Below are 11112 nucleotides of genomic sequence, written 5' to 3'. Positions count from 1 at the left end.
GCGGTAACTAGAGCACCGGACTCGAAGGTGATCGAAACTTTGTGTCAGCTCCTAACGCCGCATCCCGTGGGAGCACAAGGAGAGCAGAKCCAGGGCAGTACAATAAATAAATAAAAGCAGCGAAACAGAGGCCCGATCGCCTCCGCACCCGGTCTCGGAAGAGGGGGGGAAAAAAAAATTAGGTCGGTGGGTGCCGGATTTGCACGGGGCAGACGGATTATACAACGCTACCAGGACAGAGGAAGGCATGGAGGCAGAGCGGTGCGGGCCCCCAAGGCCAGCACGCCCAGCAGCAGGGATGCGCTCGGGCAGGGAGAGGAATTCCCGGAAAACAGGGCCTCCCAACCGAGCCATCTACGGCTGCTCACTCCTCTGTCCCTCCGTCCCTAACCGCAGCAGCAACTAAATATATACATATATATATTTTTTTTTTAATCCGTGTAGAGAAAATAAGCGCCCATAAAAGAGAAACACCAGGAAAGCTCTSGTTTCCTACCTGGGCAGGGTTCAGCTCAGTTCAGTGCGTGCCGAGGAGGAGGGGGCAGAGGAGCACTATCTAAAACAAAAGTGGCGCCAAAACCCCCCAGTAAGAAGCATTCTCCTTCCTCCTCCTCCTCCTCCTGCCCCCCTCCCCCACCGGGGCCGGCGAGAGCCCAGCGGGGTTCCTGCAACACGCGGCTCCCGGCATCGGGCGTCCCCGGCACAAGTTGGCAAGCGCCCTTTCTTTACAAAAAAAAAAAAAAAAAAAAATAAAGGAAGCCGAACGGAAACTGCAACAACTCTTCCTCTTAGCGGGCAGCCGCCGAGGAGATCGGCCAAAGTCACTCGGAGGGGAAAACTCGACCCACAAAGGCCTTCCCCGAGCTGGGCGCCGGGGCGGGAGGGGCAGCGAATGGAGGCGGGGGGGGAAGGTGCAGGTCAGTCCCCACGTCCTCACTTGGGCCGAGGGAGCCCCGCTCCCGCCAGCCTTCCAATGCAGKCACGGGGAAGGGCGGCCAGAGTTGCCCCAGCTCGGGGAAGAGACACGGAGGAGAGAAATCCCGATCCCTCGGCACTTCCCTGCGCGGGGAACCCGCCGGGAGCGAGCTGGCAGSAAGAACTCGGCTGCTGGGCAGCGGGGAGCAGGGGAAAGGGAGCCGTGGCGAGCGCTGTCACAAGTGCGAGTCCCCTGCCCGCGGCCTCCCCCGACACTCGACCCCGGGGCMCCGGCAGCCGCCCCACCATTTTCTCGGCGCGGCCCAGCGCTCCCCCGAGTGCGGCTCGGGCCCCGACCCCRTTCCCTTTGCTTGCCCACCCGAGCGGCCCGGCCCGGCTCGCCCGCACACACACCCCACGCACACAATGCCCGAGTCCTCCATCTTGCCGGCAGCCCCTGCTCGGCTCGGCAGAAGGGGGGAGGAGGAGGAGGAGAAGGCGGTTCTCCATTTTAGCTCGCCGAGCGCCGGGCCCGGCCTGCCCGCGGCCGGCTCTGGRGAGGAGGAAGGGGGCCTGGGCGGGCAGGGGGGCCGCTTTCGGCGCCCTCTCGCTCTCTCACTCGCGCTCCGCTCGCCTCCCCCCTCCCCGCCGCGGCGCGCCGGGAACGGGGGGTGGGGAAGCGGGGGGCTGGAGTGTTTTCGCGGCTCGGCCCCGCCGTCCTCCATCTTGGCTGCGCGCAGTCCCCGCGGCCAGCCGGCCTGGCGCCCGGCGCGGGCCCGGGGGCTGCGGGCCGCGGCCCGGCCTCTCATCGCCGCCGCGCACCGCGATCCCGAGTCCCCCCGCCAAACTTCCAGAAGCTTCGCCGCCATTTTCTAACTTACCTTGCCCAGTGTCGGCGTAGGCAGCGAGGAGGCCCCGGCGCGCAGCTCCGCTCCCGTATCCCCGGCGCGGCTCGCCGGCTGCGCGCCCGTCCCGGCCGGTGCCGGGCTGTAGGCGCGGAGGGGGCGCGGGGCGCGGGCGGGTCGGGGTTATTTAATTTGGCGGCGGCGCTGGGGATTGTTTGGGGTGTTCGCTGCTCGGCGGCTCGCGGGCGAATGGAGGGCGCAGGCGCCACCTGGCGGCCGCCCAGCGGGGCCCGCTCTCCTGGGCGTGGGGCGACACCTGCCGGCCGGCCGCCGCGCTGCCGCGCCGAGCGGGGTAAACAAGGTGCGGCGCATGCGCGGGGCCGCGCGCGGGGCGGGCCCGGCCGATCGGATCGGATCGGCTCGGCTCGGATGGGATCGGAGCGGATCGGATGGGATCGGAGCGGATCGGAGCGGGAGCGCGGCGCGGCCTAAAAAGGAGCGGCTGTGGACGCGGGGCCAGCCCGCGGGACGCGCCCGGCCGCACGCAGCCTCGGCCGCTCTGCCGGGAAACCCTGCGGTCACCGCACGTCATCGTCCGGCCGACACAAAGCTGGGCCGTTCCAAAGTGACCCGCCGAGACAACGCCGCCGGCCGCTCTCTCTCGCAGCGTTGTGTCGCCAGGAAGCGRAGCCGTGTGCGGGGGAGCCCTTGGCTGGCCAGATAAACGTACGGTTGCCCACATGGATGGAGGGTGCCTTATCTGGGGAGCTGCAGGACGCGCACAGAAGCAATGTCTGCTGGCACYGATGGCGGCTCGCGTGCTCGGGAGCCTTCTCCAAAAACGCTTTCTGCTTCTGCCCATCGCCAAGAGTGCCCTTAGTTAAATGAGCATTTGTGGGATTCCTTTTTTTCKCCCTGCATGAGGATTATATGAACCTGAAKYGTTCCAYATAAGCAGTACAGGATTCTGAAGTAACCAGACACACGATTTGTGACACGTTTTYTTCACTTTATTGTGTAATGCTAAGCACATTGCTCATGCTGAGTAGTTCCACGTAAGCTTATATTTAGATCAGTCAGCACAATAATAGTTTTGTCCTGGTAATTAGAGTCTAATCACYCTCTTGTGTTTATCTACTTATAATTTTGGGGAGAGTTAGCATAACTAAGCAGTCACTAAGCCGAGTTACTCTGCTCACCTGCCTAACAAAGGCAGGATACTTAAGATAAGAGTATCGACCAGTTCCAGTCTTTTAAAAACTAAGATGAGGCATCCCGCAGAGAAAATAAAGCTCACAATGSAAACTGTGATCAGATTAGGAATGTTTAAAATAAAATAATAAAAACCCCAAAAACACCTAAAAGCAATTTAATTCAAGTTGTCACCTAGGAATTCTAGATACAATCTGTCAGTTGATGCATGAGACAGGCTTTCAAAAATTAATTATATTTTATAGCTCGAATTCGTATTTCAGAATAGTTTTACACCTGTCAAGGTTGGGGGAAACAAGAAAATAAGCAGAAAGATTGCCTTGTAGGGAACACTTTAAAATAGCATCCTGGATGCCCAGTCATATAACTATGTTCACGGTKTCAATTACAGCTACAGGTGCTGTTGCTGATCTTTAATGTTAATCTGATAGTGTCTGTCTGGAATTTTTAAAATACGTTTTAAAACCCACCAAACTTAGTGTAAGCCTTAAAAATTATTATATAATTATAAATATCTATRAAACAACACTTAGGAATAGAGGGAAAGAAGCTGCATCCATTTGTGCCTTTCCCATATGGAGTCAACTTCTGACAGCTGCCAGATAGACAACCTTTCCATGAAAATAAACTACAACATTTGGTCTGTTCACAGAATTCCAGTAATGGGTCTTCTGCTTCAGATAAAATAGGGATAACTCATATTACAACTCCAGTCCAAAGATTATAGCAGTTTACTGCAGGAGCTGGCAAGAGCACAACACGAGGCAGCCCCAGTCAGCTGTGCATGAAATGCATGTACAGCACATGTGTTCTGTTCTGTTYCAAAAACACTGTAGTTCACACTTGAGCTCACAGCTGACAGGTTTTAGGTAAATGTGTTTACCTAACATGAAGAAAACGTGACAYAGTTTTTAAGGTGTGGTTTGAAGGAATGAGTGTGCAAGCGCTGACAATACCATGGCAGAGAGTTCAGCTCATTTCCAAAGCTGAGTCAGTCAGGCTTTGGTAGCCCAGATCCATAACACTTCAGGGTGTCCTGACTCACACAACTTTGCTTTTTTTTTACTTGTGTCAAAACATGGGAACACTGTAGAGCCCAGACTCCAGGTGCAGCAGCACATTCCAAACCCCTTGTCACAGAGCCTCCCTTAAGAGGATTTCACACTCTCCAGTTCATTTCCTCCCTCGCAGTTGTTTCATTCAGCTGTTTGCTCAGCCCTGTCTTAGCTAAACTGTTGCCTCATCAGAGAAGCGGGGAGGRACATTTGTTTTCTAAGGGACTGGTTTGATTCCTGCCCCCCCAGCCGGGATCATTTCTCAAAGCTGTTCCAGTACAACTGCAGGAGCACTTCAGTCAGCAACGCTGAGCATAGTGAGCGCTCCAGTGAAAAGTTCCTGCTCTGCTCCACTGACCAGAAGATAGGAATTTGTTAGGTCAGCTGTGCCCTGTGAGGATTCCTCACCTTTAAGGGAGTCAGACTGGCTCTCTGAAGAGCCTAACTCCTGCATTTTCCCCATGAAGAGATCATGCTTCTGGGACTGAACCTTCCAGGGAAGATGATGAAAAGCAGTTCTTCTGCAAGCACACCAYTTCTTTCTAAGCTGCCAATTCCCGAGCGGGCTTCTACCATCAGTTCAGACTTTATGAAAAAAAACAAAGAACATCCTGAAGTTTCCGTATGTTTTAGCACACTTAGCATCCTTTCCAATACAATGAAAAGTTTAAAAGAAAAATAAATGCCACCTAAGCATTATAAGGAAATACAGATATTTTAAATTCTGACCTGTCTAGAAAGGATTTATATCTGATAGAAAAAAAGTTCTGTGAAAAACTAGGAGAAAGTATTTTACASGACTATGACATCTTTCTCAAAAAAGCTACTCTTTAAGTGCTTCAAAGTCCACCATTTCTGATATTGAGCCCAATTCAGAGAGGATTTAACAAAGACTTTACAACAGGCACTTTTATTGCACTTGATCCAAAGAGAGCTTCATGATCAGTCACACAGGAAACTGAGCRAGGAGAGGGCAGATACCAATTCCGTGTCTGAATTAATGACCAGAGGTTCACCACTAGAGAAGATCAGAATAAACTCAAGCTGCCAGATGGCTGATTCATTTTTCCAGGCAGGAGATTCATGCTCATGCTGCTTCCTTTTCTTTTCATGCTTCTTCCTTTTCTTTCTCCTACAGAATAGGAACCCCCTCTGCAGTTCCATTTCCTCATTTGTATTATTAAAAAGAAAACAAACAAAACAACCAAAACAACCAATCAAAAAAAAAAATCAAACCAAAAAAACTCCAAAACACAAAAAACCCACCCAATACACTACCACCCACAATCATTTATTTATTTATTTATTTATTTAGAGACTTTGCTTTTGAGAATTGGAAAAATAAACCAGAATTTGTGTACTGTCCCAAGGTGAGGTGGTAGCTTTGATGACCTGTACTTTTGGCTGCTGAGTTGGGTACAGAGGGTAAAAGCACTCTATCCAGTCAATTTTTTTTCCCCCAGATTCTTGAATCTAGCTTAGTCACTCCAGGGAAATCTGCTCTAAATCCTTTTGAAGATGAGCTATTATATAAGAAACAAAAATAAAGACCAAAAAATGGGTTACTTTCCCATAATTTGCAGGAGAGAGATTACACATCAGTAGCTTCTCAGGTTTTTCCCTGCTCTGTGAACAATTTCTTCCTTTTTCCATTTATGTAAGTCTCCCTTGTGTCCCCTATTTCTCACCAGGTCTTTCCAGAACACCCAACTGATGTCTGAATTTTCTTTGATTCAGTAAGTTTCTGCTTGCTCCTTCTATGAAGGAGCACAAAATCAGAGTTTGTCCTGTACCACTACAAAGGAAGGAAGTTTTAACTCCCCTTTATTATTAGCTCTAAAAATTAACAGAATTCCAGTCAGTCACAGATGMCTTTCTGCTAATTGCATTATGAGCAGCAGCTTTACTCAGTCTTCTGTGCCACTTGTTATCCAAAGCCCCATGCTCATACTGCTGTTTGGGTGAGATGCTTTTTCTCCGTCTTGTTCTTTTRTCTCAAAGTCCCTTAGTCAGGTTCTAAAAGTCCCATCAGCAAACTGTGTAAAGGCCACACTTGGTTTTGGTAGGAAATAATGAAAAGTYCTCCTGGCTGCAGTCAGGATTAGTTGCTTTCACTTGAGGCATCACCTTACCCTAGGTACAGGAACAAGTGTTACCAATCAGGCCAYCTCTCTTGGATCCAGCACACAATCTGCTTCAGTTCCCRGATGTGGGGAAGTTTTGGAAGACACAGGTAAGACGTATTTGTGTCCTGTAGCTAAATCCAGGCAGAGGGACCATGAATCAAGGTACATTTTATGAGTCAGGCACTGTGACAGCATCAGTGACAAAGTCTGAGGAGGAACCAGAGGAACGTGTTTCAAACTGGGTAAGCCRGGAAAGTGGCAGGGCCCAGTTAAAGGCAACAAAGAACAGAGTGTGCCACAGAAAAAGGGATGGGGAGAAAAGCTGCCAAGAACTGAAATAAGGTCAAGCAGGCCAAACAGCACAACTGATGCCAAGCAAGGGAAGCAGCTTTAGATGAGCAACAGCTCAGCATATAGTGAAACTACATCATACTCTGGATGTGTAGGGCACCTCACCCAGCAGGAACACAAAGCAATTCTCAGCTGGTCAGAGTTGGTAGGGCTCCAGCCCCCTGAGACTGACACGGAGCCAGTAGTTGCCTAAAAAGGAGAGAAAGGAGGCCAGCTTGTGGTTAGGTGAACTTAAGAGTGGAACTGAGACAGAAATGTCATAATTCAGCTCAACCTATGCCCAAGATCATAGAGCAAAACAATTATAAACAACAAAGTCAAATACTTTTGTGTTGAAGCTTTGAAGAAAATGCTCTATCAARTATGGGACAGAACTCCTCTATTYGTGTAGGCAAACACAAGATTTGATKGATGTATCCTGGTSTTTTCCCCACAAAATACTGAGGCTGGAACTTAGGGGGTTAAAGGGGAAATCTAGRCAATGGGGGGTTGTTGCTGACAGATAAAGTCAAGGAACAGATTACTCTTCAGATAAACTTGCACCATTTTCTGGGGCTGACCTACCACATTGACAAGGTCTTATATATATTTCTGTCCCAAACACAGTTTCCTTTGGCTTAGATTTCACCATCAACCAATTYCAAGATTTCTTTCAGGCTTTATTTYTCACAAGTCASSCCCCTACTGCAAGTTGTGTCTGCTGCCTCAACTCTGACACAGCGGGTGGTGGAAGCAAAGCAAAGTGTGATCGTGTCATTAGCTGTGATTAAAGGTTTTTGTAAGTGGCACAATGCATAACAAGTAGCAAGGAATACAACAGTTTATGACATGTTGRTGGGTTGCACAGGTGTTCAAAACGGTTAAGATAAAAATACTTTTTTTAGACACTAACTTCCTTTAGTGTGATAGCTGCAGTCCTGCAAAGCCTCAGTGCCAGCAGCTGTGAACAATGTGGTTCCCCCTTGGTGGCAAAGGGCACACCTGGGACACTCACCATAAACATCAAGGACAGCAATTCCCACTCCCACCTACCAGGGAGTCCCCATTTCTCCATTCCCTGTACCTCTGGTTCCAGCTGTGAATCCAGCAGAGGTGAAGCTTCCAACACAGAACGTGGATCTTCCTAAAATAAACTTGCAATTGCCAATTAAGCCTTTAAGAAAACAACTGTTGATAAAATTTSGAAGTCCTAAATTGTGATATGTCAAATTGTTCTTTCTGGTACATCTATTTTGCAAAATACCCATTTGAAACAATGATCACTTTTCTGGTGGCTTGTACCAGGTGGACAGAGCTCCCACACTGACTCCAGTAACATCACATGGGTTAGTTACACAGGACAGGGAGGTAAAGTCAGTCCTGGATTCAGAAGCTTCTTTGTGTAACACAAGAGTTAAAACTAAGAGATGCCTGTGGCTTCACACCCACCTTTGAAAAGCTTGTATTCAGAAGATTAACTATTTGGCTTAAGTGACGATTCTCATCATACACTGCAAAATTAAGTTACATAAGAGAAATTGTGTCAAGAGTTTTACAGCAAGATCTAACTACATAAAATCAAAAACACCTAACATGAATAAATTTAAAAACTGTCTTGGTAATCTCTGAAGGTTGTATTAATTCACTGTCCAAAATGTGAAGGTGACCTTATGCACTTATGCTAAACCTGGCTTTTCAGCAATTATTGTAATGATTCTTTTAGATGGTTTCACAGTGGGACTCTCCAAATGTGTTTTTTAATTTTTGATAGTAAGCACTATTTTTCGATGCGAAAGCAAAACCTTAATTCCAGTATTTCTCCAATACATTTCCCGCAATTATTACTTATCAAGCAATTTATCTCAGTCAACATCAATAGCTACCCAGGCTATAAAACTGTAAATTAATAATTATCTAAAAGCGACCAAGTAGTTTTCAACCAGCTTWAAATATTATATAGTCACAATAAAATTAATACCATTTTGTCCCAGATTGTTTCTTGGGGTTTTGTTTATCCAAATCATTCATAACTGAAGACATACCATCTTCTTTCCTGTGCTAGAAAAATCAAGCTTTTTTATAAGTTAGTCACAGAGCATGTTCTCTGAGCTAACACTTGTAGTTTTACTGTAATGTTGTCAGTACTGCTTAATAGGAATTMCTGGTTAACAAAAAAATAGAAATAAAATCTGAATTTCACCACAGGTTGTTTATCATCACAGGCCATTTGCCTTCTCACAGAAAGCCTCACTATAATTACAGCACACTAATTGCTGTACAGCAGCATTGATAGAGCTCTTGAAGTGACATGACACAGTGATATATGCAAAGATGAGAAGCCACTAACAACAACGTGAATCAGTGCAAAGACATAGCAGGGGCCTGGGGGTGGAASGATTTTCTTTATCAAGTTTTCAAGCTACTCAGTAAAACTTTATGCATGCAAACCACACAAAAAATGGTCAGAGGGAGAGTATCCACTCATACTTCAGTTCTGTGAGGAATTAAGATGTTGGTAGACTGGCTCTTCCCGTCTGACCCTGTCAGGAAGGAGATCAGCATCCTTCATGAGCCAGATTCAAGACTCATGCACAAGATCAGCACACATTCAGATTCTCTGCACAAGATCAGCACAGAGAAGCCTTGGGGGCAGCACTGGAAGTGCTTTCCTAGTCCTCTCTTTGGCATCTGACAGGAGTCAGTTATGCACAAAGCAAAGGATAACAAAGAACACYGTGTAACAACTCACTGTTCACATCCTCACCACTGCAGAAAAACACTGCAAACGCCAGGAAATTATCCAGCTCCTCCTTTGCTCTTTGAAGAGCTGACCGTCACACATGAGATGCTTGAACCTGCACACCTTGCAAAGCAGAGCAGATTCTCTTCCAAGTAGTTCCTGAATACCACAGCAGCAAAGGTCACTGACCCTGGTAATGCTCCATCCTASAGTACAACACTTCAGCTTGGTTTCACATGAACACCCCATATTCAAGGGCCTGTGTTAACCTCCCACCCAGTTATAATTCAATTCCAACTATACATTATATTTAAATTTCTGTTTTCAATARAAACAAATAGAAAAGGTAACTTTAAAACTCATGTCTTAGATTAACAACAAYACTTTGAAAATTCTGAAAAACTATTTGTCATGTAGCTTCAGACTGCACATACAGCTAAGAAAAAACCCACTGAAGAACTGGTCAAAGAGTATTTAAATACTCTAATTAAAACAAACAAAACCCAAGCTGTAATAATTTAAGATGTTTTTACTGTACTATGAACTTTAGATCAAGCCTCAAAACAAATTTAGAAGAAGTCCAGACAGCTCCATAGCTGTAGAGGCAGAAGCTGCTGCAATCAGCTGAGTAAGCCGGTGTTGTGTTTCATGCCCCGTGTTTCAAGGCAGTGAGGAAAAGCTCCACTCTTAACAAAAATATCTCTGGGTTTTCCTTATTTTAGCCTTCTGTTTCTAAATGAGCCATGCACTTCCCATGCTTTCTAAGTAACACACTTCCAGGAGGTCACTGAAAACCCTTGCAAATCTCTCACATATCTGAGTAGCAAGTACTGCAAATCTGCTGCTACAAATAACATGGAAGAAAGATTTTACACAGAAGACACTAGAAGAAAGTTACTGAATACTGAWACTTGAATATATTGCTCAGCTCCTAGGTAACTCTTTTACAAAAAACAAATGCTAACCTCCTTTGAAAGCTTCCATTCCATTTATTTGCATCTTTCATTTCTATCTCTTTAAACACTCAGCTCAGTATCAGATGCCACGGAATTTCTTCTCTGTTTCTTTAAGATCCTGAAAATCAAAGTAATTTGAAAAAAAATCTTCCTAATTCAAGCTGTCAGAATTTGATGACTATGCTAATTATTTTTTCACATTTAGGCTGAATAGAACTCTGATTATAGGTTGTTTTTTTTTAAACCTAAACCTACAGAGCAGTTATTTTCTCATCCCACTAACAGGCTTTTAACCCTTTAATGTTCCGAAGTGATTACAATTTGAATTGCTATATGGCYGTATCATTTATAATATTAATGAAAAAGTTGCAGTAAGGGATATGTATATAAAAATATAAAAGTATACCTTTTAAAAGTTAACAAGCTCTACCACAAAGCATTTATGCAATGTAGGACTGTGTTTGCTCTCCACTGCAGTGCAGAAAGATTCTRTGTGTGACCTACTTCTCAGCTTTTCTCAGACAATTTACATACTACATTTACACCCCCAATCACCTCCTTCCTAAGATTTAGTTTTGTAGCAGTTTAGGTTAAATTTGGTCCATCTCTTTCCCAGACAGGACTTTGAGCTGCCTGCCAGGTTCTGCAGTCTGTGAGTTGGATTCAGCTGATCCAAACAGCCTCTCTCACATGACTCAGGTCAAGCTTAGGTAATCAACCATCTGCTTAAACAAGTCAGCACAGCACGGTTTGCAGCCTTAACTAAACAAGCTATTTCAGGCAAGAKACACCAGCTCATGGCTGACAACCCCCCTTCAATTTCCCTTGATTTGTACAGAAAACCCTCCCTGYGAGGAAAAACGGGAGCTAGGAAAAAGGCTGTCAGAATTGCCACTCCATATCTGTCCTGAAAAATCCCTCTATGCATGAATT

General features: G+C 46.4%; 1 protein-coding gene across 4 annotated transcripts in view; it reads right to left on the bottom strand.

Moving 5' to 3' along the window:
* The window catches only part of STAG2 (STAG2 cohesin complex component), a 70137-nt gene extending 68136 nt beyond the window's left edge, over nt 1–2001 (bottom strand). For 3 of the 4 annotated variants that reach the window (XM_057365659.1, XM_057365662.1, XM_057365661.1), the window contains exon 1: nt 1797–2001. The gene's annotated coding sequence lies outside the window, so the exon portion shown is untranslated. Of the gene's footprint in view, nt 1–496; nt 717–1796 lie in introns of those variants that run through there. The other variant, XM_057365660.1, reaches the window with a different exon arrangement.
* Nucleotides 2002–11112: the final 9111 nt, after the last annotated feature.

This window comes from Malurus melanocephalus, unplaced genomic scaffold (assembly GCF_030028575.1).
Source record: "Malurus melanocephalus ecotype Western Australia unplaced genomic scaffold, MMel_1.1 scaffold_56, whole genome shotgun sequence".
Lineage (NCBI taxonomy): Eukaryota > Metazoa > Chordata > Aves > Passeriformes > Maluridae > Malurus > Malurus melanocephalus.
This window is presented reverse-complemented; position numbering and strand designations above follow the sequence as displayed.